General features: G+C 40.3%; 1 pseudogene; it reads left to right on the top strand.

Moving 5' to 3' along the window:
* The first annotated feature begins 2,156 nt into the window (after positions 1-2,156).
* LOC108397884 (PRKC apoptosis WT1 regulator protein pseudogene) lies at positions 2,157-18,908 on the top strand (annotated as a pseudogene).
* The last annotated feature ends 1,045 nt before the right edge of the window (positions 18,909-19,953 follow it).

The raw sequence follows: 19,953 nt of genomic DNA, 5'->3' as shown, positions 1-19,953 counted from the left end.
CTGTCTCTGCAAATCCTCTCTCAGGTGTTGTCTGAAGTATCTTGGACTGGAGTAAATTTTTTTGTCTTTCCATGGTGATAGCGGTGGCTGTAGGCAGGTTGTGGGTGTGTCAGCTGGGAGAAGGAAGTCCTTTCCTGCTTGCTGGATCCCTTGCCCTTCTCCACTGCCTGTGTCACTTACCCGCACTCCTGGAGCAGCCTCCGGGTTAGTCCTCTAAGCTGCTGTGGGTGCGGTCTCCTTCAGTGCAGTACAGAGCCCTGCAGGGAGTGGCAGGCATGCCAGGTGCGCTCCTCCATGATAGCGGCACCCCTGCCAGGAAGCTGTGTGCCAACAGCGGCCTTCGGGTCTGGCCTGGGTGGCTGTGCGTTGGGCTGGGATTCTGGTCGGCTGCTGGGAGGGTGCCTGCTCCCTCTGGCTCCACTGCAGGTGCCAACGGGCCTCTCTCGTGTGGGCCTCTACCAGGCTCCTCTGGCTCCACTGCCACCGGTGCACGCAAGCCACACCTGGGCTGTTTGGTCCCTGCCACTGCGGGTTTGCACAAGCCTCTCCTGGTCCCCTCTGGCACCGTTGGGGCATGCGATCTGTTCCCGGTCCCTTCTGGTGCTGCCACTCTCCCACTACTGGGCCAGTGTGTTGGGGTCTGAGCCAGTTGGAGGAATGACTGGCAGGCTGCTTAGTGCTGTGAGGGGCTTCAGAGCTGTGCTGCCTCCCCAGGGTTTAGGGCGCCTAAGGTTCCCCAGGATTCCCAGCTGCTGGCTAAGTGTGCCGGGATGACTTCGTCCAGCTGAGGTCCCTGTCTCTTTAAGACTTGCAGAAAGCACTCACTTTTCTTTTCTCTCAGGGGTGCCGGTTGCGGGGACCTGCCCACAGGTTTTGCTTTTCCATTTCTCTAATATCCAGCATCTGTGCCCCTTGTGTCTGCGCTCTGGGTGCAGGTTTCTAGAGCTGGTTGTTTAGCAGTCCTGGGCTTTCACTCCCTCCCCGTTCTGACTCCTTTTTTCCCACCAGGTTCTGGGGTGGGGGAGCATTCGGGTCCCGCCTGGCTGCAGCTTGTGTCTTACCCCCTTCGTGTGATGTTGAGTTCTCACAGATGTAGATGTATCCTGGCTGTTGTACTGCTTCCACTGGTGTCTCTTTTAGGAATAGTTGTATTTATTGTATTTTCATAAATACATATGTTTTGGGGAGGAGATTTCCTTTGAACTACTCACGCCACCATCTTCCCATGATCCCCACCCTTCCTCATCTTTTATAGACTCACCACAACCATCTGCCTTGAATCCACCAGGAGTAATCTCATTGTGTCCATTCTCTGCTTTTGTCAGTCATACCTTGTCCCCAGATTCTTACACTCTCCCTCCACAAGGCTCTCACATCCCTTCTCTGTCTCCTCTCACCCCTTACCCACTCCTGCACCCCTCCACTGGGCCCCCTGGAGTGCTCAGCCCACGACCAGAAAAATCTCTGAAGTCCCCTCTCAGGATGGTCCCTTTTCTGGAAGTTGTGACAGAAACCTGGGTCTCTGTGAGGACACAGCTCCCTCTGAGTCCTCTCCCATGGGGCATTTTCTCTCCCAGGACCTTGGCCTCCTGGGCTGGGAGGTGGTGGGGTCCCTGCTCCTCACTGCTGCTCACACCTTTTTCCCAGACATCTTCAGGTGTGAATCTTCTGTCATCATATTAGAGCCCCCACACCACTCATTGTAGGTGTTACCTATGAATCTCCAGACCATTCCCCCATTTCTTGACTCTTTTAGCTCCTGGCCCATGGTACCCTCTCCAGCAGTCCTGTCTTCTTGGTCCTTGGTGATTTCAACATAAGCAAATATGGTAGACTGTATGATGGTCCCCCAAAAAGTACATGCCCTGATCCTTGGACCCTGTGACCAGGTTGGCTTACATGGTAAGAAGGTCTTAGAGGATGTAATTAACTCTAAGGACCTTAAAATAGGAAGATTATCCTGTATTATCTGGGTGGACCCAAACAAATCACATTTAAGTCCTTAAAAGCAGAGCATTTTCTCTGCCTGGATACACAGAGGTGGTGCAGAAGAGATGTGGCAGAGGGGAAGTCAGTGAGGTTCCAAGTGGGAGAAGGACTGGGTGTGCTGTAGGGGCCATGTTTGAGTACTGAAGAGGGTCCTTTTGGAGCTAACGATGGCTCTCGGGTAACAGTCAGAAAGGAAATGGGGACCTCGGTCTTACATCAGAAATTACAATCAGAATTTACAAGAAATTCAGACAATAACCTGAATGAGGTAGAGTGGATTCTTCCAGAGCCCCTATGGTAGGAACACAGACCCGCCTATGCCTTGATCCCAGCCCTGCGAAAACATGTCAGACTTGTGACCTACATTAACTGGGTGTTGTTTAAAGCTGCTAGGTTTATGGTCATTTTTTTATAGAAACCCACAGAGCAGGGGGGACGCTGTCTCCCTGGCTTCTTGCTCCTTGAACTCCTCTCCTCCATGCCCTTCTGCTCTGCTCTATCTGGGCCCCCACTGCTTGTGTCCACAAGACCTTGCCATTGCAAATGACCCCAGCTCTTCCATAGTTCCCACTTCCTGCTTCTCCCCTCTGCCTCATCCTTCCTACTTTTCTCCTTGCAGTAGGACCTAAGATCTAAAAACTGATGCTATTCTTTCATTGTATATTAGAATGTAATATCAGGAAAGCATTCCTTATGAATGTGTCTGTTTTCCAGGGCTGGAGTCCACCTTGCTGGTATGTCAATTCTAACAATCCTTTGACCTCACTGGTATTCCCAGTGTATTGGCCCTACCATCTTTTCACTATCTTGACCCCTTGGTGTCCTCACCTATCTCCTTACTCATTTTAAATTTCATGATAAATAATTTCAATCAAATAATTTCAATTGCTTCTCACTTGCTTTGTCACACTACTTGCTTGGCAAAACTACACAGCTGGTGCATTCTGCCTCTGCCTACCTGCCCCATGCAGCTATAGAAGCTGGAGAACAAGTCACATCCACACTGATTGCTCTCACTTTGACGTCATGACCCAAACTGCAGGGGACCCTGGAATCATCCCATCCTTGCACAGTTCACTCAGTCTCCTCCTATCCTATTACACACCATCTTTCTGTGCTCAGATAGCTATCCCTTCCTTCCCCTCTTTCATTTCTGTTAATGACCTTTTTTCCTATTGCACTGAGAGAATTTAATACACTAGAAGACAACTTTTACAGATTTCCATCATCATCTATTCATGTATAAGCATCTGCACCTGTGTGATGGGCCTTCCAATCCTTGATCACAGGTGAACAATCCTATAGTGAACCAGAGCCAATCCCCTGCTGGTTCCCTAGACCTCATCCTCTCTAGTCTATTTAAAGGCATTGATCCTACATTCTTCCCCTTTCTCCACTTTATCATCAATTTTTAATTCTCAACTAGATCACCACGGACACCATAGGAATGCACATCTCAGTCCCTCAACTAGAAGGAGCATGATTGACTGGTGACCCCAGCTGTGTGAGCCTGAAAATATTGCCATATTTATTCTGGGACCATAATCACTATGAACTTTTTCCAGATAATGACTGAGAATAGCAGGGAAACTATACATGACTATTTTCCTTATGAAGGCTGACTTAGATGCCAGGGCTCCCTTGCAACCTTAGCGAACTTCCTTGCTCTCCACTGGGTCTAGGACACTTCCAGCCAACTTTCCTTCTCTCTCGCCTTCATTTGGATTCAGACTCACATAGAAATTTGGTGGCTCTCCAAGCCTTTTCTGACTCCCTCTCCATTTTTTCTCACAAGAATGTGTCCTAACACGAACATACAGAAATGCATCATAGTTTATGTTTGATAAACCATAAGTTACTCTAAAAGTCTTCAAAAATATACTTTTCTAAGAATGTGTCCTAATAAATTCCTTGCTTGTTTAATACTGTATTGGTGTCTGCTCCTTACAGAACCCTAACAAGTGGTATCAGAAGTGATTCAAGAACACAGGGAAGAAAGCAAGAGCTGGTTCTTTGAGAAAATAAACAAAATAGATAAACCCCTAGCCAGACTTACCAAGAAAAAAAGAGAGTCTACACACATAAACAGAATAAGAAATGAGAAAGGAAAAATCACCACGGACACAACAGAAATACAAACAATTATTAGAGAATACTATGAAAAATTATATGCCAACAAACTGGATAACCTAGAAGAAATGAACAAATTTCTAGAAAAATACAACCTTCCAAGGCTGACCCAGAGAGAAACAGAAAATCTGAATAGACCAATTACCAGCCATGAAATTGAACTGGCAATCAAATAAACTACCTAAGAACAAAACCCTTGGACCAGATGGCTTCACCGCTGAATTTTATCAAACATTTAGTGAAGACCTAATACCGATCGTCCTTAAGGTTTTCCAAAGAGTAAAAGAAGAGGGAATACTTCCAAATGCATTCTATGAGGCCAGCATCACTCTAATACCAAAACCAGGCAAAGACACCATAAAAAAAGAAAATCATAGAATATCCAAACATACATGCAAAAATACTGAACAAAATATTAGCAAACCAAATTTAAAAATACATCAAAAAGATCATCCATCATGATCAAGTAGGATTTATTCCAGGGATGCATGGGTGGTACAACATTTGAAAATCCATCAACATCATCCACCAGATCAACAAAAAGAAGGACAAAACCACACGATCATATCCATAGATGCCAAAAAAGCATTTGACAAAATTCAACATCCATTCATGATAAAAACTCTCAACAAAATGGGTATAGAAGGCAAGTACCTCAACATAATAAAGGCCATATATATGACAAACCCACAGCCAACATTATACTTAACAGTGAGAAGCTAAAAGTTTTCCTTTAAGATTGGGAACAAGACAAGGATGCCCACTCTCCTCCTTTATATTCAACATAATACTGGAGTTCCTAGCCATGGCAATCAGACAACACAAAGAAATAAAAGGTATCCGGACTGGCAAGGAAGAAGTTAAACTGTTCCTGTTTGCAGATGACATGATATTGTACATAAAAAACCCTAAAGAATCCACTCCAAAACTACTAGATCTAATATCTGAATTCAACAAGGTTGCAGGATACAAAATTAATACACAGATCTGTCACATTCTTATACACTAATACTGAACTGAACTAGCAGAAAGAGAAATCAGGAAAACAATTCCATTCACAGATGCATCAAAAAGAATAAAACACCTAGGAATAAACATAACCAAGGAAGTGAAAGACCTATACTCTGAAAACTACAAGACACTCATGAGAGAAATTAAAGAAGATACCAATAAATGGAAACACATCCCATGCTCATGGATAGGGAGAATTAATATTGTCAAAATGGCCATCCTGCCTAAAGCAATCTACAGATTCAATGCAATCCCTATCAAAATACCAACAGCATTCTTCAATGAACTAGAGCAAATAGTTCTAAAATTCATATGGAACCACAAAAGACCCCAAATAGCCAAAGCAATCCTGAGAAGGAAGAATAAAGCTGGGGGGATTATGCTCCCCAACTTCAAGCTCTACCACAAAGCCACAGTAATCAAGACAATTTGGTCCCGGCAAAAGAACAGTGAACAGAATAGAGAGCCCAGATATAAACCCAAGCATATATGTTCAATTAAAATACGATAAAGGAGCCATGGATATACAATGGGGAAATGACAGCCTCTTCAACAGCTGGTGTTGGCAAACTGGACAGCTACATGCAATAGAATGAAATTGGATTATTGTTTAACCCAATACACAAAAGTAAACTTGAAATGGATCAAAGACCTCAATGTAAGTCATGAAACCATAAAACTCTTAGAAGACAACATAGGCAAATATCTCCTGAATATAAGCATGAGCAACTTCTTCCTGAATGCATCTCCTTGAGCAAGGGAAACAAAAGCAAAAATGAACGCATGGGACTACATCAAACTAAAAAGTTTCTTTATGGCAAAGGACACCAGCAACAGAACAAAAAGGCATTCTACAGCATGGGAGAATATATTTGTAAATTACATATCCGACAAGGGGTTACCATCCAAAATATATAAAGAACTCACATGCCTCAACACCCAAAAAGCAAAAAACCCTATTAAAAACAGGGCAGAGGATATGAAGAGACAATTCTCCAAAGAAATTCAGATTGCCAACAGACACATGAAAAGATGCTCCACATCACTAATCAGGGAAATGCAAATTAAAACCAGAATGAGATATCACCTCACACCAGTACGGATAGCCAGCATCGAAAAGACTAAGAACAACAAATGCTGGTGGGGATGTGGAGAAAGGGGAACCCTCGTACACTGCTGGTGGGAATGTAAGCTAGTTCAACCATTGTGGAAAGTAATATGGAGGTTCCTCAAAAACTAAAAACAGAAATACCATTTGACCCAGGAATTCCACTCATAGGAATTTAATCTAAGAATGCAGGATCCCAATTTCAAAAAGACATATGCACCCCTATGTTTATCACAGCACTTTTTACAATAGCCAAGATATGGAAGCAACCTAAGTGTCCATCAGTAGATGAATGGATAAAAAAGATATGGTACATATGCACAATGGAATACTATTCAGCCATACGAAAGAAACAAATCCTACCAGTTGCAAGAACATGGATGGAGCTGGAGGATATTATGCTCAGTGAAATAAGCCAGGCAGAGAAAGACAAGTGCCAAATGATTTCCCTCATTTGTGGAGTGTAACAACGAAGCAGTACTGAAGGAACAGAACAGCAGCAGACTTACAGACTCCAAAAAGGGACTAGTGGTTACCAAAGGGGAGAGGTGTGGAAGGGCGGGTCCAGAGGGAGGGAGATGGGGATTGAGGGGTATTATGTTTAGTACACATGGTGTGGGGGTACACGGGGAAAACAGTGTAGCACAGAGAAGGCAAACAGTGAATCTGTGGCATCTTACTACACTGATGGACAGTGACTGCATTGGGGTATGAGTGGGGACTTGATAATATGGGTAAATGTAGTAACCACATTGTTTTTTCATGTGAAACCTTCGTAAGAGTGTATATCAATAATACCTTAATAAAAAAAAAGAACACAGGGAAAAGATGGGAATTGGGTCTAGTTTACCCACTGCCTGACAGGCCAAGAAGGCATCATCCAGGCTGGTAGGAGTGGCAAAAGATGGCAGCTGAACTGCTATAGATTTCACTAGTGATGACCTGAGAAAATGTCCTGGCTTGGGGGTATGCTACGGAAAGTGTGATGATATAAGCCTTTGAAAAATAATGGGAGGAGAGTGCCTAAAATGTCAGTAGAATTGGCTGGTTTCTGCTAAGCTGTATTGATATTCTATAGAAGGATAATGGGAATCTGAATATTGCCAACAAGACTTTACTAGGTAGTGTGATATCCTCTTCAATCAGCTTGTCTGGAGTTATGGGAACTACAATGGACCATAAGGGCCCAGATATAAGGGATTCTACTCTGATATATTGTTGCTGCTTTTGATTGCAGAGATGTAGACACAGAAGTGGGCTGTCATTATCGTAACCCTCCCTGCCACTGTTCCAAGCCCTTCCCCAGAACTCCAGCTGAAGCAACCTCCAGGGAGTTAAAAGGCCAGTACATTTTTTCCCTTCATGTTTAACTTTTTCCCTCTTTTTGGAGCCATACATTTAAGGATTAGGGTGATACAAAGCAATCTCATCTGGGGGGAATTTAGAAAGTCACCATACTGTTCAGGGAAAGGTAGACTCAGAAAAGACTTGAGAAGAGCTGAAGTTTACATCCAAGGCTGATTCCTGGAACACAGCCTACAACTATCAAAAATAAAAACAAACAAACAAACAACAAGCCCTGTTGATGAGGAGAATCTGATTTCCAGAATTACCACATTATAGTATTTACATGTCCAGTTTTCAACAAAAAATCACAAGGTATGCAAAAAAAAAAAAAAACCCATAGGAAGATATGTCCCATCAAAAGGAAAAAATATAAATTAACAGAAAATGTGCATGTTAAAGATCAGATGGACTTACTGGACAAATATTTTAAAACAACAGTCTGAAAGATGCTCAAAGACTTAAAGGAAAATATGTGAAAGTCAAGAAAATGTATGAACAAAATAAAATATCAATAAAGAGATGCAAAAAATAAAAACAAAAAGAAATTCTGGTGCTGAAATAAACAATGAAATAAAAATTTACTAGAAGATTCAAGAACAGATTTTATCAGACAGAAGAAAGAATCAGTGAACTTGAAATTATCAATTGTGAGGAACAGGAAGAAAAAAATGAAGAGAGTGAACAGAGTCTGAGGTTGCTGTGGGACACCAGAAAGAGGATGAACATATGCATTTTTCTGGAAGTGCCAAACAGAAGAGAGGCAGAAAAGAGCAGACAGATTAACTGAAGAAATTACGGCTGAAAATTTCCCCAAATTGATGAAAGATATATGAATATAAACATCCAAGAAGAACAAACTCTAGTTGGGATGAATTCAAAGAGAATCACACTGAGACACATTATAATCAAACTGTTGAAAGACAAAGACAAAGAATCTGAAAAGCAGTAAGAGAGAAGTAACTCAACACATACACGGGGTTCTTAAGATAATATGCAGATTTCTCTACAGAAACTTTAGAGGCCAGAAGGCTGTGTGATGATATATTCAATGTGCTAAAAGAAAAAAACAACCAAGAATCCTCTATCAGAAGAATGGTCCTTCAAAAGTTAGGGAGAAATTAAGACATTTTCAGTTAAACAAAAGCTGAGAGACTTCATTATTGCTATATAGGCATATCTCATCTTCTTGTGTTTCCCTGTACTATGCTTTGCAGATGTGTTTTTTACAAATTGAAGGTTTTTGTCAACCTTGCATTGAGCAAGTCCATTGGTGACATTTTTCCAATAGCATTTGCTCACTTTGTGTCTCTGTGTCACATTTTGGTGATTTTCACAATATTTCAAACTTTTTCATTATTATTATTATGGTGCTATGGTGATCTGTGATCAGTGATTATGATTCATTGAAAACTCAGGTGATGGTTAGAATGTTTTAGCAGTTAAAGTATTTTAAAATAAGGTATGTACTTTTTTTGATGTAATGCTTTGCATACTTACTAGACTAAGTATAGTGTAAACATAACTTTTATATGTACAGGGAAACCAGAAAATTTGTCTGACTCACTTTATTGTGATATTTGCTTTATTGTGGTGGTCTGGAACCACTCCAAGGTATGTCTATACAAGCCCTGAAAGATATGCTAAAGGGAAAACTTCAGGATGAAAAGAAAGAATGCTAGATAGCAACTTGAAGCTATATGAAGAAAAATAAAGATCTCAGTTAAGGTAAATAAATGGGCAGTTACAAAAGATAATATTGTAACTTTATTTGTAACTCCAGTCTCTGTTTTCTACATGATTGAGAAGACTAGTAATTAAAAAACAACTACTTGTCTAAAAGGTAGTATTATTGTAACTTTGAATTATAACTACACTTTTTGTTTTAAACATAATTTAATAGACTGATGCATAAAAACAATTATTAATCTATGATTTTGGACACACGATGTATAAAGATGTAATTTTCTGACATCACTAATTGAAAGGGAATGGGATGGAGCTGTATAGGAGGAAACTTTCTGAATGTTATTGAAGTTAAGCTTATATAAATACAAATAAGAGTGCTATAACTTTAGAATGTTAAATGTAACCCCATTGTAAACTCAAAGAAACTATCTATAGAATAGTATATACAGAAGGAAGTAAGAAGGGAATTAAAACATTTCACTGAAAAATAAACAAAATAAAACAATAATTCAGGATATTAGAGACAAAATAATTACAAGGCATGTAGAAAACAAATAGCAAAATAGCAGACACAGGTCCCTCGTCATTAATTGTGTAGATTTAAATGAATTAAACACTCCAAAATTTGTTGGCAGAGAGGATGGGAGAATGGAGAAACGAAGATGATCTAACTATATGTTGTCTACAAGAGACTCACTTTATACCAAGACATAAATAGTTTGACAGTGACATGATGGAAAAACACATTTCATGTACACAGTAACCAAAAGATAGTTGAAGTGTTTATACTAATAAAAAGCAGACTTTAAATAAAAAAAGATCAGAGGAGACAGAGAACATATAGATTAAAAATTTCAAAAGAGCAAAAATATGTAACAATTATAAACTTTCAGCATCTAATAACAGATCAACAAAATACGTGTATCAAAACGACAGAATTTAAGGGGGAAGTACAGAGTATCACAGTATTTGGATAATTCAAACCCTACTTTCAAAAGCGGGTAGAGAAGTGGAGCCAAGACGGCGGCATGAATAGAGCAGCAGAAATCTCCTCCCAAAACCATATATATTTTTGGAAATACAACAGATACAACTATTCCTAAAAGAGAGACCAGAAGATACAGTACAACAGCCAGGCTACATCCACACTGGCGAGAACCCAGCACCTCGCGAAGGGGGCAAGATACAAGCCATGGCCCAGCAGGACCCGAGCGCCCCTCACCCCAGCTCCCAGCAGGAGGAGAGGAGTCGGAGCGGGGTGAGAGACGGAGCCCAGGACTGCTAAACACCCAGCCCTAGCCATCCGCACCGGAGCGCAGACACACAGTGAATGGGGTGCTGGATACTAGGGAAACGGCACAGTAAGACCTGTGAGCGGATCCCTGCAGCCGGCACCCCTGGGACAAAGAAAACGAAGTGCCCTTTGAAAGTCTTAAAAGGACAGGGACACCACAGCTGGATGGAGGCATCCTGGCACAATCAGCTCAGCAGCTGGGAACCTGGGGAACTCTGGGCGCCCTAATCCCCTGGGCAGCAGCGCAGCTTCAAGGCCCCTCACAGAGATAAACAGCCTCCCGCCCGTTCCCGCTCGGTCACAACCTCGCCTTAGATGAGCCCACAGCAACCGCATGCAGAGCATCCTCCACAGTGGCTGGGAAAGAATCAGAGACCCGATCTACATGCAGCAGCCCAGCACAAGCCACTAGAGGTCGCCATTCTCCCAGGAGAGGAAGGCCACAAACTAGCAAGAAGGGACGTTCTCCCAGCTGACACGTGCCAACTACCCACGACTATCTCTATTGCCATGAAAAGGCAGAAGAATTTGATACAGACCAGATTAACCCAGGTAGTCTCCCCTGAAAAGAAATCTGGGGAGATAGACTTAACCAATCTTCCTGAAAAAGAATTTCAAAGTAAGGTCATAACCATAAAAAAAAAAGTAAGGTCATAACCATGTTGATGGACTTGCAGAGAAATATGCAAAAGATAAGGAGGGAAAATACAGAAATAAAACAATATCTGGAAGGATTTAAAAGCAGAATGGATGAGATGCAAGAGACCATTGACGGATTAGAAACCAGAGAAAAGGAACGCATAGAGGCTGATGCAGAGAGAGATAAAAGGATCTCCAGAATTGAAAAACATTAAGAGAACTGTGTGACCAATCCAAAAGGAGCAATATCCGCATTATAGGGGTACCAGAAGAAGAAGAAGAGAGAGAAAAAGGGATAGAAAGTGTATTTGAAGAACTAATTGCTGAAAACTTCCCCCAAATGGGGGAGGAAATAGTCACTCAGACCACAGAAATACACAGAACCCCCACAGAAGGGACCCAAAGAGGACACCAAGACACATAATAATTAAAATGGCAAAGCTCAAGGACAAGGACAGAATTTTAAAGGCAGCTAGAGAGAGGAAAAAGGTCACCTACAAAGGAAAACCCATCAGGCTATCATCATCAACAGAAACCTTACAGGCCAGAAGAGAATGGCATGATATACTTAATGCAATGAAACAGAAGGGCCTTGAAACAAGAAAACTGTATCCGGCACGATAATCATTTAAATATGAAGGAGGGATTAAACAATTCCCAGACAAGCAAAAGTTGAGGGAATTTGCCTCCCAAAAACCACCTCTACAGGGTATGCTTTAGATGGGGGCACTGCCGAGGCTAAATAGATATCACAAGAGAAAATAAAATCACAGCAAAGAAAGCAGAACAACCAAATACTAACTAAAGACAAAAAATAAAATCAACTAACCACAAAAGCAATTAAAGAATACACAAAAGAGCACAGAATAAGACACCCAACATATAAAGAATGGAGGAGGAGGAATAAGAAGGGAGAGAAATAAAGAATCATCAGACAGTGTTTATAATAGCTCAATAAGCGAGTTAAGTTAGACAGGAAGATGTTAAAGAAGCTAACCTTGAACCTTTGGTAGCCACGAATCTAAAGCCTGCAATGGTAATAAGTACATATCTCTCAATAATCACCCTAAATGTAAATGGACTGAATGCACCAATCAAAAGACACAGAGTAATAGAATGGATAAAAAAGCAAGACCCATCTATATCTGCTTCCAAGAGACTCACCTCAAACCCAAAGACATGCACAGATTAAAAGTCAAGGGATGGAAAAAGATATTTCATGCAAACAACAGGGAGAAAAATGCAGGCATTGCAGTGCTAATATCAGACAAAACAGACTTTAAAACAAAGAAAGTAACAAGAGATAAAGAAGGACATTACATAATGATAAAGGGCTCAGTCTAACAAGAGAATATAACCATTATAAATATATATGCACCCAATACAGAAGCACCAGCTTATATGAAACATATACTAACAGAATTAAAGGAGGAAATAGAATGCAATGCATTCATTTTAGGAGACTTCAACACACCACTCACTCTAAAGGACAGATCCACCAGACAGAAAATAAGTAAGGACACAGAGGCACTAAACAACACACTCAAACAGATGGACCCAATAGACACCTATAGAACTCTACATCCAAAAGCAACAGGACACACATTCTTCTCAAGTGCACATGGAACATGCTCCAGAACAGACCACATGCTGGGCCACAAAAAAAGCCTCAGTAAATTCAAAACGATTGAAATTCTACCAACAAACTTTTCAGACCACAAAGGTATAAAACTAGAAATAAATTGTACAAAGAAAACAAAAAGGCTCACAGACACATGGAGGCTTAACAACATGCTCCTAAATAATCAATGGATCAATGAACATATTAAAATAGAGATCAAGCAATATAGGGAAACAAATGACAACAACACAAAGCCCCAACTTCTGTGGGGCGCAGTGAAGCAGTCTTAAGAGGAAAGTATATAGCAATCCAGGCATATTTAAAGAAGGAAGAACAATCCCAAATGAATAGTCTAATGTCAGAATTATCGAAATTGGAAAAAGAAGAACAAATGAGGCCTAAGGTCAGCAGATGGAGGGACATAATAAAGATCAGAGAAGAAATAAACAAAATTGAGAAGAATAAAACAATAGAAAAAATCAATGAAACCAAGAGCTGGTTCCTTGAGAAAATAAACAAAATAAATTAGCCTCTAGCCAGATTTATTAAGAGAAAAAGAGAATCAACACACATCAACAGAATCCAAAACGAGAAAGGAAAAATCATGACGGACAACACAGAAATACAAAGAATTATTAGAGAATACTATGAAAACCTATATGCTAACAAGCAGGAAAACCTAGAAGAAATGAACAACTTCCTAGAAAAATACAACTTTCCAAGACTGACCAAGGAAGAAACAGAAAAATCTAAACAGACCAATTACCAGCAACAAAATTGAAACAGTAATCAAAAACTACCCAAGAATAAAACCCCAGGGCCAGATGGATTTACATCAGAATTTTATCAGACATACATAGAAGACATAATACCCATTCTCCTTAAAGTTTTCCAAAAAATAGAAGAGGAGGAAATACTCCCAAATTCATTCTATGAAGCCAACATCACCCTAATACCAAAACCAGGCAAAGACCCCACCAAAAAAGAAAATTACAGACCAATATCCCTGATGAATGTAGATGCAAAAATACTCAACAAAATACTAGCAAACCGAATTCAAGAATACATCAAAAGGATCATACACCATGATCACGTGGGATTCATCTCAGGGATGCAAAGATGGCACAACATTCGAAAATCCATCAACATCATCCACCACATCAACAAAAAGAAGGACAAAAACCACAGGATCATCTCCATAGATGCTGAAAAAGCATTTGACAAAATTCAACATCCATTCATGATAAAAACTCTCAGCAAAATGGGTATAGAGGGCAAGTACCTCAACATAATAAAGGCCATCTTTATACCATTTATATGATATAAATGATATTATGATTAAATGATAAACCCACAGCCAACATCATACTGAACAGTGAGAGGCTGAAAGCTTTTCCTCTGAGATCAGAAACCAGACAGGGATGCCCACTCTCCCCACTGTTATTTAACTTAGTACTGGAGGTCCTAGCCACCGCAATTAGACAAAACAAAGAAATACAAGGAATCCAGATTGGTAAAGATTCCAACTGTCAATATTTGCAGATGACATGATATTGTACATGAAAAACCCTAAAGATTCCACTTCAAAACTACTAGAACTGATATCGGAATTCATCAAAGTAGCAGGATAAAAAATTAATACACAGAAATCTGTGGCTTTCCTATACACAAACAATGAATAAAAAGAGAAACCAGGAAAACAATTCCATTCACAATTGCATCAAAAAGAATAAAATACCTAGGAATAAACCTAACCAAGGAAGTGAAAGACCTATACCCTGAAAACTACAGGACACTCTTAAGAGAACTTAAAGAAGACACTAACAAATGGAAACTCATCCCATGCTCCTGGTTAGGAAGAATTAATATAGTCAAAATGACCATACTGCCCAAAGCAATATACACATTCAATGGAATGCCTATCAAATTACCAACAGCATTCTTCAACGAACTGGAACAAATAGTTCTAAAATTCATATGGAACCACCAAAGACCCCGAATCCCAAAGCAATCCTGAGAAGGGAGAATAAAATGGGGGGATCTCGCTCCCCAACTTCAAGCTCTACTACAAAGCCACAGTAATCAAGACAATATGGTACTGGCACAAGAACAGAGCCACAGACTAGTGAAACAGAATAGAGACTCCAGATATTAACCCAAATATATATGGTCAATTAATTTACAATAAAGGAGCCATGGATGTACAATGGGAAAATGACAGTCTCTTAAACAGATGGGGCTGGCAAAACTGGACAGCTACATGTAAGAGAATGAAACTGGACCATTGTCTAACCCCATACACGAAAGTAAATTTGAAATGGATCAAAGACCTGAATGTAGGTCATAAAACCATAAAACTCTTAGAAAAATACATAGGCAAAAATCTCTTGGACATAATCTTGAGTGACTTCTTCACGAACATATCTCCCCGCGCAAGGAAAACAAAAGCAAAAATGAACAAGTCAGACTACATCAAGCTGAAAAGCTTCTGTACAGCAAAGGACACCATCAATAGAACAAAAAGGTACCCTACAGTATGGGAGAATATATTTGTAAATGACAGATCCGATAAAGGCTTGACATCCAAAATATATAAAGAGGTCATGTACCTCAACAAACAAAAAGCAAATAATCCAATTAAAAAATGGGCAGAGGAGCTGAGCAGACAGTTCTCCAAAGAAGAAATTCAGATGGCCAACAGACACATGAAAAGATGTTATCAGAGAAATGCAAATTAAAACCACAATGAGATATCACCTCACACCAGTAAGGATGACTACCATCCAAAAGACAAACAACAACAAATGTTGGTGAGGTTGTGGAGAATGGAGAACCCTCCTACACTGCTGGTGGGAATGTAAATTAGTTCAACCATTGTGGAAAACAGTATGGAGGTTCCTCAAAATGCTCAAAATAGACGTACCATTTGACCCAAAAATTCCACTTCTAGGAATTTACCCTAAGAATGCAGTAGCCCAGTTTGAAAAAGACAGATGCACCCCTATGTTTATTGCAGCACTATTTACAATAGCCAAGAAATGGAAGCAACCTAAGTGTCCATCAGTAGATGAATGGATAAAGAAGATGTGGTACATATACACAATGGAATCTTATTCAGCCATAAGAAGAAAACAAATCCTACCATTTGCAACAACATGGATGGAGCTAGAGGGTATTATGCTCAGTGAAATAAGCCAAGCAGAGAGACAAATACCAAATGATTTCACTCATATGTGGAGTATAAGAATAAAGAAAAACTGAAGGAACAGAACAGCAGCAGAATCACAGAACCCAAGAATGGACTAACAGTTACCAAAGGGAAAGGGACTGGGGAGAATGGGAGGGAATGGAGGGATAAGGGTGGGGAAGAAGAAAGGGGGTATTATGATTAGCATGTATAATGTGGGGGGAGGGTAAAGGGGAGAGCTGTGCAACACAGAGAAGACAAGTAGTGATTCTACAACATCTTACTATGCTGATGGACAGTGACTGTAATGGGGTTTGTGGGGGGGACTTGGTGAAGCGGGCACCCTAGTAAACATAATGTTCTTCATGTAATTGTAGATTAATGATAACAAAATAAAAAATAATAAGAAAAAAAACATCAAGGTCACAAAAGACCAAAAAAGAAGGAAAAATAATTGAGGAACTGTTCTAACTGTTCTAATTGTAACTAAGTATAAATAACTAAATGCAGTGGGGATGCTGGATCCAATCCTGAAACAGAAAAAAGACATAAGTGGGACAAAAAAAAGAAAAGAAGAGGAGCATACCACAGCCAAATGCATTTTATCCCAGGTGTACAAGGCTAGTTCAACGTTTGAAAACCAATTAATGTAATCTACCTATCAGCAGGCTAAAAGGAAATATCACATGATCTTATCAATATGTACAGAAAAAGTATTTGGCATAATCGTATATCCATTCATGATGAAACGTCTTAGCAAACTAGGAATACAGAACATCCTCAACTTGATAAATAACATCTACAAAAAAACCACAATATCACACTTAATAGTGAAAAACTAGTTGTCATCCTTCAAGAAGGCAAGGAATGTGCCCTCACCACTTCCTCTCAACATCATACTGGACATGCTAGCTAGTGCAACAGAAACCATGCCTAGCAGGGTCTGACACTTGTTAATATAATGGGTAGACTCCAATATTCCTAAGTACCCATCTCTATGAGTTTCATATGAAGGGTATAGTGATTCATGTCATTCACCCCCATCCTGCCAGTCTACTCCATAGGATGCAATATTGAAGGTGCCCTAGGCACAATGGCCTAAGGGAGCTCTGCTGCTCCTTGACCTTATGAATGATGCTTCCCATAATCCTCTGCTTGTCCCTAAGACAGAACCCTTCTGCAGAGGCCAGGCCAGAACTCTTATTTAAGTCTCTATCAGATGTAAGTAGCCTTTTCATATAAAGAAAAAAAAACACTATTAGACACTCAGGAGTAACAAAAATATACACAGTAACATAAAAGTAGGTAAGCCAGTTTACACATATTTTCATTCCTTCATTTCCATGATTTTAAGATCCACATATCATCCAATAGAATTGAACTGACCCAAATACTAGCCTTTTCTTTGTACAAATTCCCAGATGAACAAAGCCCAAGCCCACATACTTTACTTTAGGGGTTAGAGCTGTCTATCATTAAATTATTGGAGGTTAATCCATTTTGGAATTTATAACCTAAAATAGAAACTCAGATGTCTAGTTTTCAGGAAGGATACTTTATTAGTACAGCATTTAGATTATTTTACAGAAGTTTCAAGTTTTATTTTCTTAAAGGCTGCTAATACTGCTTTTAACTTGTAAATATGGTAAGTTTGGCTTCACTGTTAGAAACCTTATTCTGGATAGTTTCCCACAACTTTAACAACAGTAGTTTGGGCCTCTCATGTTCCAATAATTAAGACTTTGAACCATGTGTACATTGCAATTCAAATATGAATCATGCATAATTTTATCACTAAGAGACCTGGGGAAAGCTTCTCTTCCCCAAGATCTAACAGGGGTTCTTCATTCTTTTTCTACTGAAAGGTGGGAATAAGTCAGCTATAGGGAATGTGAGGTCCTTGGCCTCATCTAAAAGTGCTTCAGCCCAAGTTCGACAACCACTGACCTGGTTCCTGGACCCCCAACACAGTGGCAGAGGTCATCTTCCCTCCAAACTGAGCATGGTATCCAAGAGAGCAAGCTGTCAGCAGTCCACTCTGGCAATCTTGCTGAGGCACTTTTTTTCTGAGCCTGCCTTTTCCCGTATGTTCAAAACTGGGACCATCCTCTCCCCTCCAAGCCACCTCTATCCACAGGAATGTGGCTGTGCCCTCCAGCCACAATGGGACATTTCAGAACAGGCTAAATAAAGTCCATCAAGTATAAACAAGGCTCACACACGTGGTGTGTAGACAGGACTTTTGTTCTAGTAAAGTTATGGAGGGCTCACTAGTTCAACGAAGTTTCAAACCTGTACCAGTGTCACTGATGCGATTGGCGGCCCCACGGCCGAGTGCCCGGATGAACATGAAGGGGACGAAGCAGGGCGGAGAGAACGGAGACCGGGAGAGGCGATTACACAGCAGATCGCGATGTGGAAGGAAGCCGTGCGCGTGTTAGACCCGGGCAGCTCCTGTCCATTACAAGAGCGTCTGGAGCAGTTTCAGGCAGGTGCAAAAGCACAGACATGGTCTCTGAGGAAGACACTCAAGTAGGTATCCCAGAACAGAGAGAAGTGGGTTCAGCAGATACAGTAGGGATGCAAGCACTTCAGGTAGTTTGGTCTCAAGTAGCACATTGGGCAAGAACATTGAAAATCTTGAAAAGGTAGTAAGAAGGCAAGAAAATTTAAGACTTGTGAGACTAATGCAAGATGAAGAGGAAATGATGGGAAAACTCAAAGAAGCAATTGATCTGTTAAATGGAGACCTAGATGACATCGAAGATAAAAATGAACAACTGAAGCAGGAGAATAAAACTCTTTTGAACCTTGTTGGGCAGCTAACAAGGTAGAAGATTCAAGGCTCAATGTGGAAAAGATATTTTTAAACTACTGATTGAACGTTATGGTTAGTGCTAGGACAAAATTCCTATGCTGTAATACATTAAGAGGGAGAGGAATGGAGTGGGCAGGATATAAACATGCAGGACTCCAGCAAACCTGGCCTTGGATATCTGCTCCATGAACATGTGTCCACTTTGTGTTGGGAAAAGGAGTTTCTTAAAGCCAGAAGATGCTAAGAGAGGTGTGTGACAACTGAAAACACAGCAATATTTGCATAATAGGGATCCCAGGAGAGACAAAAGTTCAGAAAGCCTCTTGGAAGAAATATGTGGAAAATTTCACAATCTATAGAAAGAAATAGACATCTAGGTTCCCAAAGTACAGAGAACTCTTAAAAGCAACAAGAGAGGCACACAGTTACCTATACGGAAACCCCCTAAATGTATTAGCTGAGTTTTCAGCAGAAACTATACAGGCCAGAAGTGAGTGGCATGAAATATTGAAGGTATTGAATGGAAACTACAACCAGTAATTCTCTACCCAGCAAGGTTATCATTCAAAACTGAAGGATGGATTATAAGTTTCCCAGATAAAGATTCAGCACCACTAAACCTGACTTACAAGATATGATCAAGGGACTCCTTTAGATGGAAATGTTTTTAAGTCCAAATATTTTTCATCAGGGAACCAAAACCTAGACAGTAGACCAATTGTTTCCAAAGCAAGTTTGAAGTTAAGCAAACAGTAGTAAAATAAACTGAACACAAAATCAGTCAAGGGATACACCAGAGATGTAAATTCTCATCTTATAAAGTGGAAGCATAAAAAAGTTAATTTAGAATGTGACTAAGTCACATCAGTAGTCTCCATTTGACTTTCACTTCATGTAATGTCCGCTAGATGTACTGTGTTGCATTGACAAAATTTCCCTATTGCTTATGGTAATATTCAAGCGTGCGTGTGTATATACTATTTTTACCCATTCATTTATAGATAGAAACTTAGGCTATTCTAATAATGCTAAAATACAACATTTCATTAAAAAAAAAAAAAACCTGTACCAGTGCCATGCTGTCAGGAGCCAAGGATAGAAGTGACTCAGTGGCATCCAGACC

Source organism: Manis javanica, chromosome 16 (assembly GCF_040802235.1).
Source record: "Manis javanica isolate MJ-LG chromosome 16, MJ_LKY, whole genome shotgun sequence".
NCBI classification, from domain to species: Eukaryota; Metazoa; Chordata; class Mammalia; order Pholidota; family Manidae; genus Manis; species Manis javanica.
Note: the sequence above shows the minus strand (reverse complement) of the source record. Positions and strands in the feature narration are given on the sequence as shown.